This window comes from Poecilia reticulata, chromosome 6 (genome assembly GCF_904066995.2).
Source record: "Poecilia reticulata chromosome 6, P_reticulata-male-v2, whole genome shotgun sequence".
Classification (NCBI taxonomy): Eukaryota; Metazoa; Chordata; class Actinopteri; order Cyprinodontiformes; family Poeciliidae; genus Poecilia; species Poecilia reticulata.
Genome location: NC_088835.1, coordinates 9,996,289 through 10,016,540, shown reverse-complemented (window position 1 = coordinate 10,016,540; position 20,252 = coordinate 9,996,289). Strand labels below are relative to the sequence as shown.

The 20,252-nt window shown below is 42.2% G+C and overlaps 1 long non-coding RNA gene across 1 annotated transcript; it reads right to left on the bottom strand.

Annotated features, from left to right (window-relative positions):
* Positions 1 to 644: 644 nt before the first annotated feature.
* Positions 645 to 5,863, bottom strand: LOC103478759 (uncharacterized). Its single transcript, XR_014087831.1, has 4 exons — positions 3,935 to 5,863; positions 1,214 to 1,380; positions 809 to 1,135; positions 645 to 742 (listed from the first exon to the last, which is right to left on the bottom strand). It is a non-coding gene; the product is annotated as an uncharacterized LOC103478759 (long non-coding RNA).
* Between the last annotated feature and the right edge of the window lie 14,389 nt (positions 5,864 to 20,252).

Here is a 20,252-nt window from a genome sequence, read left to right as displayed (position 1 = left end):
TTTCAGTTTTTGCAGTGTACTTATGTTTTTTTTTTTTATCGACACTTGCTTCCTTTGTTTATCTCACACCAGTGCCATACCATCCGAGTAATAGCTCGATCGCATTAAGTAAGGAAAATAGAAAATATTGAGTTGCATGGTTGAATAATAATAATAAAAAAAGAAATATTATACTTTTCAGTTTGGATGATCAGTGAACGTGAATGCTGAAGATTTGTAAAGCAAGTAAACAAAGCATTAAGTGTGTAAGGCAGGAGTCAAACTTTGCACAGTAGAATAGAATGTAATAGATGTGTAGCGCTTATAGTAGATCTACAAATGAGTTAAAATTAATAAACACAATCACATTCTTGTGAAAAACAAGTTGTGTGTGTGTGTGAGTGGTAGTTTGTGTTGTGTAGTTTTCCATTATCCTATGCATGATGTCAAACATGAAAAATATCGGGCAATTATTCTAAGGTAGTAGTTGTGAACTATAAGCACTGTGTATCCAAGTTTCAATGTTTTGATGATCCATCCATCCATTTTCTTCTGGTTCATCCGGGGTCGGGTCATGGGGGCAGTAGCTTCAGAAGGGAGGCCCAGACTTTCTGTCATGTTTAGTTCCAGTCTTTGAACCCACATGCAAGAACACAATCAGGAGATGCGTATTTCAAAACAACAATATAGTTTATTGTAGAGGGGAAGGGGAACGGGAGTGAGTGTGGAGCAGGAATCAGGATCGGAACCACCAGGACAGCCACTGTTAATGAGAAGTAGAGGTAAGGCTCTGGTAAACAAGGAGTCAGATCTTATGGCGGAGGCTTACTTTTGAGCAGCGAGAGTTACTTGTTGGAGCAGATAGGAATCCGGAGGCGGCGAGGAGAACCAAGGGGCCGTGGGAGGACGGACAGGTAAGATGGCTGTGTGGAGGGCGAGCTGACGACTGACAAAGGTCCGGAGAATGAGAAGCCGGGAGGCTTTGGTCACGACCAGGTACGTACTGCTGCGTCACGATGGAATCCACAGAGAACAAAGGACCAGGAAGGGAGTGCTTGAGGAAGGCAACCAATTGGTAATACCAATGGCGTCGTGGGGAAGCAGGAGTTAGCATAAACTCCATTCTTGAGAACCACTGGAGAACCTCAGGCAAAACCTGACAAGGAGGACAAACACAGACAGGACTACTACTGGAAGCTTACTCAGAGGGCCTTTCACTGGAACGTTTGATTACCAGGTTAAACAAACACTCAGGCGACGACGTGTCAGCTCGCAGCTTCTTAAATATCCACAGTATCTGTCCTCTAATGCGCCACAAGTGTTTCTCCAGGTTCTCCCACGCGCTGCTCCAGGGGCTCTGCTCACAGGCGGCATCTGGTGGGGGAATGTGGAAGCAGCAGGCTTCCCAAAACAAAAGAAACAGGAACCAAAATGAAAACAAAACAGAATCCGACCTGACACTTCCCTCTCCCCAGCCACTTCTTCCAGCTCCTCCGGCGGAACCCCAAGGCGTTCCCAGGCCAGCTGAGAGACAGTCCCTCCAGCGTGTCCTGGGTCTTCCCTGAGGCCTCCTCCTGGTGGGACGTGCCCGGAACACCTCACCAGGGAGGCGTCCAGGAGGCATCCTTACCATATGCCTGAGCCACCTCAACTGGCTCCTCTCGACGTGGAGAATCAGCGGCTCTACTCTGAGTCCCTCCCGGATGACCGAGCTTCTCACCCTATCTCTAAGGGAGAGCCCAGCCACCCTGCAGAGGAAACCCATTTCAGCAGCTTGTATCCGTGATCTCGTTCTTTCGGTCATTACCCAAAACTCATGACCATAGATGAAGGTGGGAACGTAGATCGACCGGTAAATCAAGAGCTTCGCTTTTTGACACAGCTCTCTCTTCTTCACCACGATGGACCGGTATAACGCCCGTTTCACGGCAGACGCTGCCCCAATCCGCCTGTCGATCTCCCGCTCCCTTCTTCCCTCATTTGTGAACAAGATCCCCAGATACTTTAACTCCTCCACTTGAGGCAGGATGACCCCCCTGACCCGGAGAAGGCACTCTACCCTTTTCCGGCTCAAGACCATGGCCTTGGATTTGGAGGCACTGAGCCTCATCCCGACCGCTTCACATTCGGCCGCGAACCGCTCCAGCGACAGCTGAAGATCACGGTCTGATGAAGCCAACAGGACCACATCATCTGCAAAAAGCAGAGATGTGTTCCTAAGGCCACCAAAACGGATCCCCTCAACACCTCGGTTGCGCCTAGAAATTCTGTCCATGAAAGTAATGAACAGAATCGGTGACAAAGGGCAGCCTTGGTGGAATCCAACTTTCACTGGAAATGAGCCCGACTTAGTGCCGGCAATGCGGACCAGACTCTGACACCGGTCAAACAGGGATCTGACAAAGGGCACGGTACCCCATACTCCCGGAAAACCCCCCACAAAGCCCCCCTAGGGACATGGTCGAACGCCTTCTCCAAGTCCACAAAACACATGTAGACTGGTTGGGCGAACTCCCATGCACCCTCCAGGACCCTGCTGAGGGTGTAGAGCTGGTCCAGTGTTCCACGACCAGGACGAAAACCACACTGCTCTTCCTGAATCTGAGATTCGACTATCCGACGGACCCTCCTCTCCAGGACCCCTGAATAGACCTTACCAGGGAGGCTTAAGAGAGTGACCCCCCTGTAATTGGAGCACACCCTCCGGTCCCCCTTTTTAAACAGTGGAACCACCACCCCAGTCTGCCAATCCAGGGGAACTTCCCCCGATGTCCATGCGATATTGCAGTCGCATGAGCCAACACAACCCTACAACATCCAGAGCCTTGAGGAACTCCGGGCGGATCTCATCCACCCCCGGGGCCCTGCCACCGAGGAGCTTTTTGACCACCTCGGCGACCTTGTTCCCAGAGATTGGAGAGCCCAACTCAGAGTCCCCAGACTCAACTTCCTGAAGAGAAGGCATGTTGGTGGGATTGAGGAGGTCTTCGAAGTATTCCTCCCACCGGCCCACAACATCCCGAGTCGAGGTCAGCAGCACACCATCCCTACTACAAACAGTGTTGGTGCTGCACTGCTTCCCCCTCCTGAGACGCCGGATGGTGGACCAGAATCACCTCGAAGCCGTACGGAAGTCTTTCTCCATGGCCTCTCCAAACTCCTCCCATGCCCGGGTTTTTGCCTCAGCGACCACCCGAGCCGCATGCCGCTTCGCCCGCCGGTACCCATCAGCTGCTTCCGGAGTCCGACAGGCCAAAAAGGCCCGATAGGACTCCTTCTTCAGCTTGACAGCATCTCTCACCGAAGGTGTCCACCAACGGGTTCGAGGGTTGCCGCCGCGACAGGTACCAACAACCTTGCGGCCGCAGCTCTGATGAGCCGCCTCGGCAATGGAGGTACGGAACATGGTCCACTCAGATTCAATGTCCCCCACCTCCCCCGGAACGTGTTCGAAATTCTGTCGGAGATGGGAGTTAAAGCTCCGTCTCACAGCGGACTCCGCCAGACGTTCCCAGCAGACCCTCACTACACGTTTGGGCCTGCCAGGTCTGACCGGCTTCCTCCCCCATCACCGGAGCCAACTCCCCACCAGGTAGTGGTCAGTGGACAGTTCTGCACCTCTCTTCACCCGAGTATCCAAGACAGCCGCAGATCCGATGAAACGATGACAAAATCGATCATCGAACTGCGGCCTAGGGTGTCCTGGTGCCAAGTGCACATATGGACGCCCTTGTGCCTGAACATGGTGTTTGTGATGGACAATCCGTGACGAGCACAGAAGTCCAACAACAGACTTCTGGATTTCTGGATTCTTATCTCTTATTTATTTTCTGAACTCGAGTGGTGTTTTGATGATGATCCCTAAAATTAGGAAAATATAACAACACATTCTCAAGCTGCTAAACATTTCCATGTAAACCTGCCCAGTGTCTGAAACCTGTTGAATATTACAAACCTGTCTTGAAGTGATGTGAGTCGGGCAGAAACGCACCAGATTTGCCCAACCTGTGTGATCACAGTAGGAGTTTACCGACGTCTCTCTGCTTTCTTGTTGCTTCAATTTGGACAGCTGGCTAACGGTAGCGTAGTTGCCATGGGAACATGCTCAATTTGTAAGAGAAAGAAGTAAGACAGAACATTTTCTCCATACAACAACTCTCTGAGACCGGGGGGGAGAAACGGCAGAAAGATCCTCTGACGCAGGCAGGAAGCTGCGGCTCACCTTGACAACGTTAACTTCTGCCGCTTGTGTTTGAGGAAGGAGCAGAGTGGGGCCGAGGGTTTCTGAATGAGAGGCCATTTTAGACTTTAAAAAGAGCTTTTTGCTCCATTGTCCACGTGACCATTGACTAATTGCTGCGTTGTTCCTGTGCTGGTGACCTCTGGGAACTCTGATGCTAAGAATAGCCGCCATGCCATGCTTGCTGCCAAGTTATTGGAAATAGGAATATTCAAAACATTCTTGTGAGCAGTTCAGGTTCATCCATAATTTCTGCTGCCTTTGAACTCCAATAACTAAACCGGATTTCTGGATTCTTATCTCTTATTTATTTTCACTTTCTTTATAAACTGCAGCTTTTTGGTAACTTCTGGCAATCTGCAGCCTGAGTCACTCTCTCAGACTCTTTGTCAGGCTCAAACCCTTCTTACGTTGTTGGAGAGTGGGTAATGTACTAATGTATATAACCACGGCACATTGTTGTATTCTTTATGTACAAGATGGAGCGAGTACACTATCTACTCTGAAAAATCATTTCAGACTAGGAAATAAAATAATTTCTTTGAGTTGCCATGAAGTTAGTGACGTAAGAAAAGAGGGAAAGCAAAGGCAGGCAAAGCAAATACTTAGTTTTTTGTTAAATAATTCTTTCATTTTTAACTTTTATATAATTTGTCATATTCAAAACAAACTATTTTATTGATATTTCTTGAGACGCATCAACACAAAGTCACTCAAAAGCGGTCATAGTAAATCATCTCTTTTCTGATGACACAAACGCTAACTATTAGCGACAAACAGCTTAGCTTTAGCGAGATAACGCTTCACATTTTAAACGGATGTCAGCCTCTGTTCTTAAAGCTCCATTTATGATGAAATGCATTGTCAGTGAAAACCTGAATACTCTGCCAACCCTCACACAGAGCCTTTCAGCTGCAGTCGGCGCTGATGGGAAATCCAACCGTGCCAGCGAGATACATTCGCAGCTCATGAACGAGGCTGCATGGGTAGATGCACTCGGAGATCATTTTCATGAAAAAGTGCGTTTTCTGCTTCAAAATATTACACCTTTCCGCACACACACACACACACGCACACACACCCACACCACGAGGAGAAAATAATCATGTAGACTTTTAGAGTTTCCCTGTTAAAGCTGAAGGAAGATGACAAAGTAATGAAATGTCCAGAAGCAGAGCTGTTATCCTACCTGCTGAGCGGATGGAGCCCCCGCGCTCACACCGGGGCTGGAGTACGGATCCGAAAACATTCTGATTTATCACAATTTCCCTCACAAGCAAAGGCTGCCTATTTGTTTTGTTGTTTGTGATGAATTCGGAGCCATCTTCTGGTCAACCAACCAGTGCAGTGAGGATAAACGAGCATCACTGTCAAGTCTCTACCTTAAAATAATCAGCTGTGAGAAAAGTGACATGGCCTAGTCAAACTCTGTGACGGGCGACACAAAGACAAACTGTAGAGGTTTGGTCAGATGATGATTGTTTTTTATTTAAGGCTTGTGTTTAGACTGTTCTACAATTTGTTGTTGTTGTAGCTTTAAATTTGACATTTCAGAAATCAAACCATGGAGCTGTAACTCTGCGTTTTGACTGACTGCTCTTTCTCATGACCCCGACTCCTAATGCAAGCTGTTTCTGTTTCCCTTTCTTTCTTTTGCCATGTTGATTTTGATTATATATATATATATATATATATATATATATGTAAAGACAATGCATAAAATACTTTAAGTTTATGTTATATGCACAATGGAAGGTTCATGGACTATGCAAGGAACTCTACTGAGAAAACAAAAGGTTTTATTGGCTCTGTTAGATGGTGAATTGACAGGAAAGTGGGTAATGAGAGAAGAGGGAAGACATGCAGCAAAGGTCACCAGGCTGGGAAACAAACCTGTGACAGCCGCATCGAGAACTAAGGTCTCCATATGGGGGTGGTGCTTAACCCCTGCGCCACCACAGCACCCTCTGGATGCTATTTTTTATGTTTATAAAAATTGAACTTGAAATAATTGCAAATTTTTATTTTTTTTTACTACTCTAACCCACAAAACCAGTTTTGAATCTCATTGAAACACCTAAACACACAGTATTTTGTCTCAGAGAAGGGCGATTTTGAACTACAAAGACAAAATGTATTTCATAAATTAATATTGAGCACGCAGCTGAGTAAATAAGCTCTGTGCTACGGTTCCTTGCTGCTGTTCTTGCATATGAATGTTTTATGGATGCTGAGAGCTGCTCATTTTTAATCAGACGATTACACAGACATCTGATGTTACCCGCTCGGGTCTCTGTTATCAAAGCTTGTCCCCCCCCCCCATCCACCTCGGTGCTGCAGGACCGGTAGCGTGTCAACAAAACCTGTGATGTCACGTAACCCTGGAGACCAAGCGAATGGATCATATCCAAAGCAAACTTTAATAACTGGGCGTCATCATGACGGAGTTTCATCTCCGAAACTAAACAAGAAACTTTATGTCATAACTATGAACTTTTCTCTAAATGTTACCATACAATATACTTCGTGAATGTATATTTAAAAACTTTAAAATATTACTTACAAAAAGGAGACCCTGTGTAGAAAAGCCCGTGACTGAGCTGGAAACGTAACCGTGGCTGTAATTCTTCACAGCGAGGGAGCCGCCCTGGAGACGAGTTACTGCATCACTTTAATGCTTCTTTATCCTGAGTGTCTGTGCAGGACTGCAGTGCAGAAATAGAAACGCACTTCACTGTACATATTTCATTCTCAGTTAAGAAATACCAGTGGGCATGAATCAGATTAGTGTGTTACGGAGCAAAAGCAAACATTTTTCTTCCTCTCTGCGAATGACCTCTGATCGTGATTTGCTGTCGGTCCACAGAGCCCTTGTGCCTGTTCCCGAAGTTTTGACTTGAAACTTTTGAGCTTCAATTTTAGCATCTCCTTTAACACAGAGCAGTCATGTGTGAGGCAGCATGGATAAACTTGGAGATTAAACAGTTTGTGGCATATTTTGTAGGCAAGCAAAACAATGGTGGGGTGGGACGGATGGGAGTGGGGCGGCTGCACAGATTGTGGGCCAGCAGGGGGATGTAGCATCTCAGTAGGTTGTGTTCTGTGTTAGCATGAGGGTAATTAGGTTATCACCTAAATATATGCAGCATTTTATAATTTATTTGATGGTTTATTTAAGTATCATAAAAAAGGATTTATGTGTTTTTATTTATTATCCCAGTTTGGATTGTAAATGTAATAGTTTAGTGGCTTTATTAGCTCCTGTTCTGGTGTTTGAACTAAAAAAAATAAAATAAAATAAAATAAAAAAACTGCTACTTTCCATATCCACTAAATATTTTTGGGTTCAACAATTTTCAGAAAATAAGGAACACGGAGAAAGACAAAATCAGCCTTTTGTTTTTTAGCAACTTTACATTTGAAGAGACAGGAAAATGATATATAATTTTCAAAATTATTTGTAAAAGTATTTTTTAAGCAGAGAAGTAATAGAGAAAAGGGGAGATAACTGTAAATGCTCAATGTATTCAGGATTTTACTTGTAAAACAATTTAAAGAGCAGAGATTGTCGATTGTAATGCAAAATAAAGTAAAGTTAATGGTTTTAATGAGATGATCATTTAAAAAGTTCAAGAGTTATGGGTGTTTTTGCCATCTTGCTAACCTTAACCCTAACCCTAGATCATTTTTGTTCAAGCGAACATAAAAATGTTATGCTCATTAATAAATTTATGCCTACATCAAACAAACGTCTATGCACATTTCTCCCTTTTTTTGTGTGTGTTCCACCTGTTAAGTCATAAACATTGAGTTTTAATGCTTTGCAGCCCAGATATTTAAAACTAAAACCAACTTCACTCTCATTGACGGCATTAACAACTCTGAAGATAAAGTTTGCTGTTATATGCCTGATAATAATGCCGTTTATTTTTTTATCAGAACAAGAACAAAAAACTAAACACAACTATGTAAATCTTGAAAAGCAGATGCTTGGTGGTGAGAGGGAAAAGAAAGGTAGAGAGACCCACCGCCTCTCATAAGCTCTCACATGTAATCCTCTGTGACTTTACCCAGGTGTGCAGGGCAGCTGCCTGAGATTATTCAGTATAAATAGCCAGGCACAGGTGTCTGTCTCCTCTCAGAATCAGGCTGGTAATAATCTCCGCCTTGCTGCCTGCTCCCAGGACTAATTGATGTCTGAAAAGCAAATCCGAGCGGATCTAAATATAGATTTGGAATCCGACTTTTCACACCGCGAGGAATCCAGACTGGCAGCCGTCGAGGCCGGGCGGCATCACGACCGCATGACAAAACAGCGGGTACGGCTCGCGTCTGACACTCTGTCCTACGTTCAGAACCGCAAAAAAAATAATGTCAGAGGAAATGATGGGTTTATTCTGGCCGCTCAGGATCTTTGGATTGGGTCGACTTCAGGTGTACCACTGACGTCAACGCTGCTTCTAATGCTGCGGAAATGCTTTTCTGATGAGAAATAAACGTGACTGTATCTGTCTGAAGGGTTTTCTCCTAGAAACTCACCTACATAACAAGAATCTCACGTGACCCCCCTGCTGCCGGGACTTGTTGGGGTTATGTTCCCACCTTCCTCTCACCTGCTCACCTTTCTCTGTCTGAACCACAGAGAGCTCGCATTACAGCCAGTAGTAAACCTCAAAATAGCCAACAGCCCTGTGCTTGTGTCGTGTTTTTTTTTTTTTTTGTTTTTTTTTTTTTGCGTCAGCCCTGCCATGGCAACCGGGCTTTGCTTGCGAGCCATCTCATTTCTTCATCAAATGCATCTGTTCATTAAGATAAAAGACTTTGTCCGCACCAATACAGCTAATTACATCCTGTTACATAATTATTAAGCTTCCTAACAAGCAGTTTGAAGAAGTGGGCCTGCGCCGACTCGGTTCTCAGGGGACGGAGTGACAGAAGCATCACACGCAAGCTCGAGTCCGTTCGTGTGTACGACGTGCAACGTCTCTTCATTTTTGCAAGCCACACCTGGTTGTTCTTGAGATTTTCTTTCTTTCTTTCTTTCGTTTTTTTTTTTTGTTTTTTTTTTGAGTGTGTGCTGTGAAACACAAAGTTCTGTTTTAAATCAGGTTGTTGATATACGACCCGGCTGAGAGAGTCAAGCATCCGACTTTCACTTATGACAGCGTAATGAGAAACGTTACTTTGAAGCCGTGACACGCTGATGGAATACAGCTGAAGTGTGTCAGGTCAATTTTCTGTTGAGTGTTAAGACGTCTGCAGATGAATTTCTGCCTCATCAGCCCGAGAACTACTTGCGCGTCACCGACGAAATCTCGAGTCTGGAGCTGTTAGTGCCGCGCGTAGAGTCTTCGTTCTTTGCTGCTTCCTTTTTGTAAATCCCAGTCGGGAACAAATACGCTTTTTTTTTTTAGGAGCTTGAACAAGATGTGACAATTAGAGAAAAAGTTTTGTTTTTTACTTTAATTAATGCAAAAATGTTTTCAAATCCCTCGCCCTGAGCGCCGAACCACGAATTGAGGGGAAACGATTCACTCTGTAGCTGCTAAACGCTTCAGGCTGTTCTCTTTGTAAATGCTTTCTCCACCGGTGGCTGCAGATGGAGAAAATAAGTTTTCCATCAAAGTTGAGCTGCATATTGTCGCGTTCGGTGTCGATTGGGTGACTGTGTTTTTATATCCAGGAGGACGGAGGTGTCCCATAAATTACATTTCTCGCCAATCTTTAAAGTCTCTCAGGAGGAGAAAGTGAGACGCTGACACTAATCCTGGCTGCCCCCACTGACAGATTTCTTTAGCTGCTGCCAGACTTCAGATGAGCGAGAAGCTTCCCTTTTATAGAACTTAATGTTCTACCAGAACCTGCTTTACCGGTTCAAGGTGCAGGCAGAGATTATTATAAGAGGATGTGCCAAAATTAATCCAGTCTTTAGTTTTAGTCAATTTATCTGCAGCATGATTATTAGCAACTCTGCTGTTAGTATTTTGTTCAGCCACCAATAGGACGTCACGTAGTGTTTTCTGGAAATCTTGAGAGAAGGTTAATTTTGTCCGGTGAACCATTTCTGTGTTGATTTGGGCCCAATTTTTGAGTTATATTCTTGATGAAATCCCCAATTATGATTTCTAGTTTTCAGGGAGTGTTTTTTAACTGGCATTTCATCGGAGCTTAAGTCAATAAATGAATCTGAACCAATAAATGATCGGTTTAATGTTTAATATTCTAAAAGTAGCCTTAAAATCTTTTGACCAAAATGCACGTCTACAGGTAAAGTGGAAGTAGCATTTTATAAACTCCATAAGTTCATGTTTGTGATTTTTGTTAGCCATTTCTTGGCCGCTCAAACAATTGGTGTGCATATAGATAGCATTTAATGGTTGCTATGGAGACTGATGAATCGTTTATTATGCTAATGTTCAGCTCTGGAGACCCTTTGACCTCTTTAATGATCACTCTCCCATGATGGCACTAAAAACTCAAGTCGTTGTCTAGTTTATTGGGTAGTGGCTAAACGAAATGTTCCTCTGTGTCACCTTATATTTATTACCCTGAGAAACAAGAAGCCAATGGTAATGAGTTCCTAGAAACTTTGAAAACCTAAACTTTTAAGGGATTAACCATGTAAAAGAGATAATGATTTATCTCACTTTTTATTTTTATATTGAAAAAAATGTATTGGTTCATTTTAAGCTTTTTAAATATCTTTATAAAGGGGGCTTTTTCGCTTTCTGATTGACCCTCTCCAGATGTTTACGTCTCTCCTTCTTTGTTTTAATCATTTTTATACATGATACGGGAGGCAACAAATACCGTAATTGACTTGTAGAGAAAATGAACTCGGTGTGGATCGATTCACCCTGTGGCGCTACAGGTATCGCCCGCTTGCGTACGCCTACCGAGCGTGTTTAAAACTCGACGATCTTCTCCCGCGACAGCAGCGCGTTTCTCACCGTGTTAACCGCTTTCAACGCTCATCTCATTGTTATTCTCACTCCACAAGGCTGCGTGTTTGCTCTGAAGCTGAAGACGGCAGCTTTTCTTTACCCGCACGCTGTCGGCGCTCCGCCATCCACCGTGAATAATGAAGCTTCACCGGGCGTCTCTTCCGCCGCTCAGGTGCATCAGTGCATGTATCGGGGAGGAAGGACATTGCCAAATCTTCATCCGCCTCCACTGATCTGCAGACGTCCTGCTGCTGATTGTTTGTCAGGTTTGGTGAACAGGAAGTGAGAGGTATTCAAACGAAACACTCTACACATTTGAAGAAAATGAGAGAAATTTATTAGATTATCATATTTGTTGTTATTAAATGTTAGAAGTCAAAGTGATGGTATCAACATGTGATGACATGTGTGTGGATCAGGAAATTCCTACTTCATTCGTTTATTTATTTATTTCGCTGGAGACAAATGAGAAGTCCAGACAAGAAATAAACACATTTATGACTTGCAATGATTTGCCATACATATTAAAACTTCCTGTCCCGCACAGTTTGGATGGACTATAACTGGGTCAGCTGCATAAAATCAGTTGCTCTTTCAACATTTAGACTCTAACGCAAGGCCTCTTTGCCACTTAGGCTGTTTTGGAATTAAAATTAATCGTGATGTGTGTGTCGATGCTTTTTAAATGTATTTATTTAAACTTTAAACTGTAAGTTATGTCTACAGTCAGCTATTGTTTACAGTACAAATACATAAAAATGTAAAAAATATAATTTTTGGTGTATTTTGCTGTTGCGGGTGTTGATATTCCTGTTTATGGTCATATAAACCGTAATGAAAAATACGTAAAAATAAAACTTATGTTCCTGTTTATACATAGAAACCTATCTATATATGCACACGTAAATGTATGAGGTGATAAAAAACCGACGTCATGGTGTTGCTCAATGCACGTGTGCAACTTCTGCCTTGTGTCATGTGGATTTAATATTTTGTGATTTATGACAAGTCAAATTGAAGTCACCTTGTTTGCTATTTGCGAGGTTAGAAGAGGCCAGGATTTGTTTTATTCAGCGAGACGTTCACGCTGAGGCAGACAAAACGCTGGCCCAGAGGTAGATTAGGTCTGAAGAATTGACAAATGGAATCAAAGAGTGAAAACAGATAAAAGACAAGACACAATCCATCTGGTGGCATGTCTCTCTGTGTCTTTATGTGTGTGTGAGTGTGTGTGTCAGATCAAAGCTAATCTCGCCTTTCCTCAAGGCGATCCTGAAAAACAGTGTCAGTTCACTCAGCAGAGGTTTGAGTCTGAACACTTTTCCGTGATTAAAACTGCAGTACTAACTCAAACACGTAAAGCGCCGATCAGACTGACCAAACAAGACGTGACAGAAGAGTGAAGTGCATTCCTCTTGCTTCATTTTAATAAACGGTGTGAAAGCAATTGTGTTTTTGGATCGTATTCAAACCATCAGATGAAGCTGCTGGTGCTGGAAAATTTCATCATTTGATGCACTTATTACATTTACAGTGAGTGGCGTAGTGGATTTGCAAATCTGATTTTTGTTCAACACTTTCTCTGCATTTTGGGAGAAATCTTGACACCTTGCTGGCGATTCAGGACAGAGACAGAGGCTCGTATCATGTCTCCATTTATGATATATATAAATTATTTTATTAATGTCCATTTCTGTGGTATATATGGTGCATTTCCACAGCAGGAACCTTTTTCTAGGGTAACTTTCTGGGACCTTTTTTTTCTGAAACCTGAACAACCTCGAAATACCAGATTAGAAATATAGCCCAGAAACAGCTATCAGGAACTGAGATTACAGCTGTATTATTGGTCTGAGTTCACATTTTCTGATGGGTGAAAGCTACAAAAAAATAAAATAATTCTGCAGTCAGGGTGACCTTCTCAGCTTCGGAGGATGTAATTATATAAACAACACAGTTTTGGACGGTACAGTGGAAACTCGTGCAAATGACAGCCAGAAGTAAAATTAAAAGCTCATGGAAAAACATTCCATTCACAGTGTTAAAATGTGCCGTATTATGTGGAAAACATATTCATAACACATCACAATGAGAGAAATGACAACAATAGGTCTTAAAGTAAACCTCCTTTTATTCTGGATTCTTTCCAAGTCATTCTGGCTTAGAAGAAAGCCTAAGCACTGGGCTAAAATAGCCATAGCACGGGTGTGCTGTATAGGACTGACTGTTTCAACATTGTCTAGAACATTCTGGAGAAAAAAATGTGATTTTATTTAAATATTTTTCAGGTCTGGATTGATATGGACTCGTCTTCCTTGTCCCATTACCTAAACGATTCACCAATCTACCCATCCAATGGGTTGTCCTTTCAGCCATTCTTCCATCAGCCATCATCTGTCCATTTGGATATTTGTTTTGGATTTTTATGGCAGCCATTTCAATACATCTATACGTCGAGCTCGTGACTCTGGTAATTTGAGACTTGAAGCGTCTTGAACATGAGAAACGTGCTGGAACCCTTTTCCTAAGGCCGACACAGCAAGCAGGTTACTGTAGGGCCGCGTTTGATTGGACACGAACTGGAAATGATTAGACATTTTTTTGAAAACTCCAATTGAAATCTTTGCCAGTACATATAACTTATTTCTTGGAGAGGCGCCCTTCTGATACACAGTTATCATCAGGCTCTTTAAAATTTAATTGCCTCCTTCTGCACTCCATGTTCCCTGTTCTTTCCCTTAAGCTGTTAAAATTATATTGTTGGTTTCACAATGATCTTGGAGTTGATGATTTGTTCTTGGAGGACTGGAGAGCCTTGTCCTATGAAGCCAAGCCTCAGCACTGCACAGAATCACAGAGGGTTGAAAGGAGCACGCATCTTTTTATTGCATGATTTTTGGCCGACCACCAAGGACACCCGTCTACTATAATCAACGTGCGAGCGTCGAGACAGATTCAGTAAATCTGAGCAGCCACCCTCCATCTCATTTATGGTGAAACCTGATGTTAGGTATCGATTCTGGATTAAAGATGTATTATTTTTAGTGTGGCAGAAATGATGGACTGAGGTGTTTCTACCCCCCAGCCCCCAAGTGATGTCTGGTGGTTGTGGAACATTGAACATTTTTCACAGTGGTCACACATAGAAACAAGTCAATCCTAAAAAGCCAAGATGACTGTAGTGGGTGTAAGTGAGTCAGCATGCTTTATGTGCTTCCTTCCTAATTCATCCAGGTTAAGAGACGTTAACAGAAGCTTTTAAATCAAACCCCACTGGTGTTTTCCTGCTCTGTAGTTTCAGGATCAACTCTTTTGTACAACAAAGGGGTTTCCTTGCGTAAAGGTTAGTTTTGTATTCTACATTTTCTGTACATCCATGTGAAGTATCCTGACTGCCGTGGCGCACCAGGATGAGACCCATAGTGAGGCCATAAGCTGGCGCAGTGGAACCCTTTGTTCCTTCTGATGCATGACAATGCTGGGCCTCATGTGGCTGAAGTGCGTCACAACTTCCTGTTCGACGAAGGCGATGGGCTGGCCTGCGTGTTCCCCAAGCCTGAATCCAACAGAGCACACATCTGGAACCTCATGTCTCCTTCCATCCATCCATCTTCCATCCAGAGATGACTGATGCTTTAATTCAGATCTGGGAGGGAAAACCCTCAGGAGAACATCGGGAGCATCAGGATCATCCGCAGGCGTCAAATGAAGGTCAGACATGGAGGCCCCACACTCACTTAGCCCCGTTGAGATTCATCTTGAGGTGTTTTCACTGGCGTTAGATCGGCCCGTGATTTGATTTTTCCACTTTTATCCTGAGTGTGATTGTAAATCCAGATCTCTTTGGGATAAGCCTGACTTACATTGATCATTTTTATGCTATTTTGTTCTCAATGCATTCCACTATGTAATGAATAAAAATTTCCTACTGAAATATTTCATTCATTAGTAAGTTACACAGCTTTCTGTGTAACTTACAGAAAGCTGTGTTCTTGATGACCAATGTTCTTGGTCATCAAGAACATTCCAGCTGGATATTTTTTTAATTTGTCTACTTTATCAGCTGAGATCTGAAAAGGCCATTTGGCCTGGATGCCTATTGATGCAAATTTGACACATACCAAGGATTGTATAAATTTAAAAGGCCTGCAGCATCAACTTACTTACCTACACATTTGCAAAATATATATGATACAATATTTGTTTTATTTCTATTATATATTATGACATTTATTAGAATCATAATTGAATATTCATCGATTGTATATGCAATAATTAAATTAACCAGACCTACTTAACAGGGAAATCACAAAGAATATACTTTTTAAAGTTGTAAATGAAAAAAATGCATTTTGGCGTTCATGTTACACTTCATTTCCAGACACAACTTAATGTGTGTTTGGATTTATTGTTGTGTCAAAAAACTCAATTTTGTCCAAGTTTCATCCGGATTGGTGAACTGAGGTAAAGTAAAAAAAAAATTAAAAAAAACGAAGTTTCTGTTGGAAAAACTATATCTCTGCAGTGCTTTGAGCTCATTATATTTGCATCATGTATCTTAAATTGGTACTATGGCATCTGTTACGAGCTAATAATGTAAAATTTCTTTACGTTTGTTTGGTATTTTGTAGGCATATGAACAGTGAGCATCACTTACCAGCAGTAATCAATTATTAATCAATGACAGAGCAGCAGACGTGTTGTGTAACATACAGCTGAAAATCCTTCCTGCATGACTTTGAGCTGAGGTTAAATTGTTGATTTGAGTGTCGTTTTTTTTTTTCGCTGCTTATCAGTTTTAGGAAATGTCTCCTGTTCAAACAAAAGTCTTCACTGTTTCTCTGTTGCTGCCATGAAATCGGTTCTGCATGGCTAAATCAGAGCTACTCAGGAGGTCTTGCATGTAACAGATTTGATTAATTGTCCCATTGTGAGAAATTTATTCAAGTACTGGTGTGTGTACTTTAGGACAGTTTTGATTGGTTTAATCAGGAAGTAAAAATGTTTTCAATGCTCTCGAGGTTTTCACGGCGACTCTGTGAGTCTATATTTCATCTGCCAGAGGTCTCGTCAGCATCAGCCACACATGACCTTCCATGAGTCGCTCAGCAAATGTCCTGTGACTCTAATCAGCCGGCACCCCGCCGACAACCACGCTGGAGCAAACACAGGTCATCGCTCATCCACATGGCGCACGCCTGGTCAAACAGACCCGGAGAGACGAGGCACAAACATGATATCATGAGACAGATGTGCAGCATGCACAACAGAGATGTCAATATTCTAGTTTAGGGGAATCAATATCTGAATTATTCATGTCATTGGAAATGACCTGCTGTGTTTCAGCACGTAAATCCCACATGCTGGGTTGGATTCCTCTCCGCTACGTCCAGCTTTTAACACTTTAAAGGGTTAAAGAGGCTTTCATGCAGAGCAGTCGAGCAAAATAATCAGATTTTTGTTTAAAGGAATCTGTAAATATTCAAAACATGAAAAGGGATTATACATTTTCCTAATTCTTTTTCGGTAGATTGTTTTCTTTTATTTATTTTGTTTGTCTGGAAATAAAATTTAGCGCATTTCCAGTAGCAAAATGCAATAATATAAGTACAAAGCTCTGAGTTGTTCACAAAGCATTGCTATGGAATATCGCTTTAATTTTTTAAAATTAAATTGTATAAATTATTGCTTTTTAGTGAAGGTCACTGGATGATTGCAATTTTATTTACTGCAAAATGAAAGTAGAAAATGTGGTTAACAAAACATAAATACTTGGAATTGTAAGCAATATTTTTTTTTTTATTTTAAGTAGATTATTCTGTGAGAAAATAAAAAATTACTACCCTCTGGTCTAACCTCCTTAAAGAAAACATTTTGCTCATTTTACGAAACTCACTTATGGACTTATGCTAATTTATCAACTTTTAAAAAGCCTCAGTTTAGCTTTTCATTCACATCTGGTTGGAGCTAAGGCAGTAAGACATGAATTAAGAAAAAGGCTAAATATTATCAGCCTCTTTGAGCTGTTGTGTCATGATGCATTTCCGTTACCTAAACCAGATTTAGCTGTTTTGTGTCAAAGATGCCCCAAAGCACCAGGTCAGAGGTGAAGTCTTCGCCCCTACACATAGTGCTCTGCTTGCTTCCTGCAGGTCCACTGATCTCATTGGGCAGGGTGAGCTCTCGCTCGCTGTCGGCCTCGTGAAGAGACCCGGGCGGCTTTGAAGGGTCCTTATGCAATCACATGAAAAGTCTCTTGAACTGATTGACAATTTAAGTGCTAATAATTATTCCCTCTCCAATCAAAAACAATTTTGGCGTAGAGGGTTTTGTCCCAGATGTAAAAGGCCTCTGTTCCTCTAAATAGGTTTCCTCTGATGATTTGAGGATTTCTGTGTGTGTGTGTGTGTGTGCGCGTGTGTGTGCGTGTGTGCGCGCGTGTGTGTTTGTAGCAAAAGACAAAGACAGAAAAGCAGACTTTAAATTGACAGCATTTCAAAAGTGATAAACAGACTTCTGCTGTAGAGCAGATGTCTGAGGATTTTGTCAGCTGCAGTCATTTGAGTTTTTCTTGGCTTCTCCATCAGTTTAGAATATGAGTTATTTTCTTTTTGATTGCAGAGGCAGCACTTTAACTCTAAAGTTAAAGTGCTGCACGAATTACCTGTGGATTTTGTGGTGAGGTTGCAATGTTCTTGCAGACATATTTTTGTACGAAAATGAGCCAGCTCCTCTGCAGAAATTTTCCAGGAGTAGCCATGGCCCAGAGAAATTGGCAATCAAAAATGTGTGCTTTTTTTTTTTTCATGATGATTACGAAATGAGATCATCACATAATTATTTTTGCCTTCATTTCAGTCTTTGGCAGCCTGACAGAGGTTGTCATCCTGAATCTGCATCTTTACGAAAACACCCTTCAGATGCTACAGGTCCAATATTTCTATTTCTAGTTAACAGATGGAGGAGCTAAATGACACATTAACATTAGCTTGCTATACATGTCGAACACATAAAATAAATCAAAAATATTTATTGAGTTATTTAAATTGTGTCACTTTTCCTTTCAAAAGCAGGAACTGTTCACATTTTGTCACATTACAAGCATAAACTTCAAACTCTTTTGTTAGGATTTGATGTGATGAGGAAGCAACTTTATTCAACTTTTATGATAAATAAACACAAGGTAGGACTTTATTGTAATTTACATTCGAAAAGCAGATGTTGCCCATAGAATAATGTAAGTACAAAGCTCTGAGTGGTTCACAAAGCATTGCTCAATTCATCATTTCACTGAACTACACACAGAGGAGAGAAAGGAGACTCTGAATCCCAGAATGCACAGCATCAATCAACCCATTTTCAGAGATCCAGGCTGCCACCATCGGATTCCCCGTGACGTCACAGAGTATAAAAGCAGGAGCGGAGCGACGTTCTTCCTCTTTCCTCGCCACAGATGCATGTGGAGAAAATGGGCAGCAGCAGTGGTAAATGCTCTCCTAGCAATAAATCCTGAGCTAACAGCGCGAGACTCTTTGATGGTGGCATTTTAATGCTTATTTCTTTTGCATAATTGGTTACTGCGTCGTGTTTTTATGGTGTAAAGCACTTTGAACTGCCTTGTTACTGAAATGTGCCGAACAAATAAAATTGACTTCACTTTTAGCAACTTCCCCCACTTGTTGGCGCTGAATTTGCATTTATCCACAAGAAAAATGAATAAATAAAAAGGAAATAATACACAAATTATATGAATCTTCTTCCATATTAGTTTTTTTTTTTAGGCACAAGGAGTCCCTTCACAGTAACTCCGCCTTCTCTTTAAAGCGCGTACATTGTTAGCTGCCTCAGGAGAGCAGGTGTGCAAACATTTCAGGGATTTTATGCGGTATTCAAAACCTCCAATCTCACACCTTTCTAGCAAACGCTTTTGTTCTGGTGGCAGCTGCAGAGAGACGGAGACATCGTCCCCACACAAGCTATTGACAGTTGTGCGGCCGTGTCCCAGAGCTATTAAGTCATTTGAAGTCCCCCTGGATACGTCCGTCTCTAAAAGCCTCACATGTAAACACAATATAAAGGTTCCTGAACGCTGCTAGGTGCACTTCTCCTAAAAGCCCCTCATGACAGACTTCTGCCCAAAGATTCAGATTGTCAGCTGCTTCTTTGCTCTTAAATTTAAAAAAAAAAAAAGCCATAAAATGCTGGGTTCTACTTTTAGATGAAAGAAACGCATGCATTAAATTTAGGACCTGCGTTTAACCGATGTCTACGCTCATGTTCTCGCGCTGTGCATTGTAAGACATGCAAAGTACACAAATGAAGACTTTATTATGAAGTAACTGCAGGTGAATTAAACGCGTCAAGACTTCAAAGTGGGGCTGCAAACGTCCGTAATGACTGAGCTCGATGAGACGTAGAGGTCTCTCCTGATAAGAAAAGTAGCGAGGCTCGGAGCAGGTAGACACGGGGCGAGAGAGAGCGTTTTCAAGTTTGGCAACAGCTAATTGGATTTCTGGAAAGCGAAGGGGGTGAGAAGGTCAGTTTGTGTCTCCTAACTTCCCAACTCGCACAAAGTACAAGTGCAGGAGTCAGCGTGAGAGCCTTTTGTTATATAATACTCATTTTATGAAATAAGATACGAGTACGGATCTCAGTGACTGGAAGGTCCTTGTTGCTGCCGGTCAGTCTGGAATTGGAGCGTTTTGTGTAGTCAGAACCTGAAACATGAGTAAGATCTGTGTCTGTTCTCTGAGTGCATTCTGGTTGACAACAGGTTTTGACAGACAGTCTGAGGCAAATGCAGTCAGAGCTTCTGGTGTTTTCTCTCCTAGTCGGACATAACAACAAAACCCACAGAGATTTGCGAGTTAAAGTCGCTATTAAACATGCCTGAGATGATGCCAGAATGAGCTTTGGTTTTGATATGAAGCTTAACATTTTTTGCTTAACATTTTGCCATAGTACCATCAAAATGATTTCGTCCTCTTTTTCAAAATATAGCTCTGATGAAAGATTTGCCTTTAAAAAAGAAAAGGCAGATCATAACTCACCTTTGCTGTTTATCAGACAAGCTTCAATCCTCAGTCAAG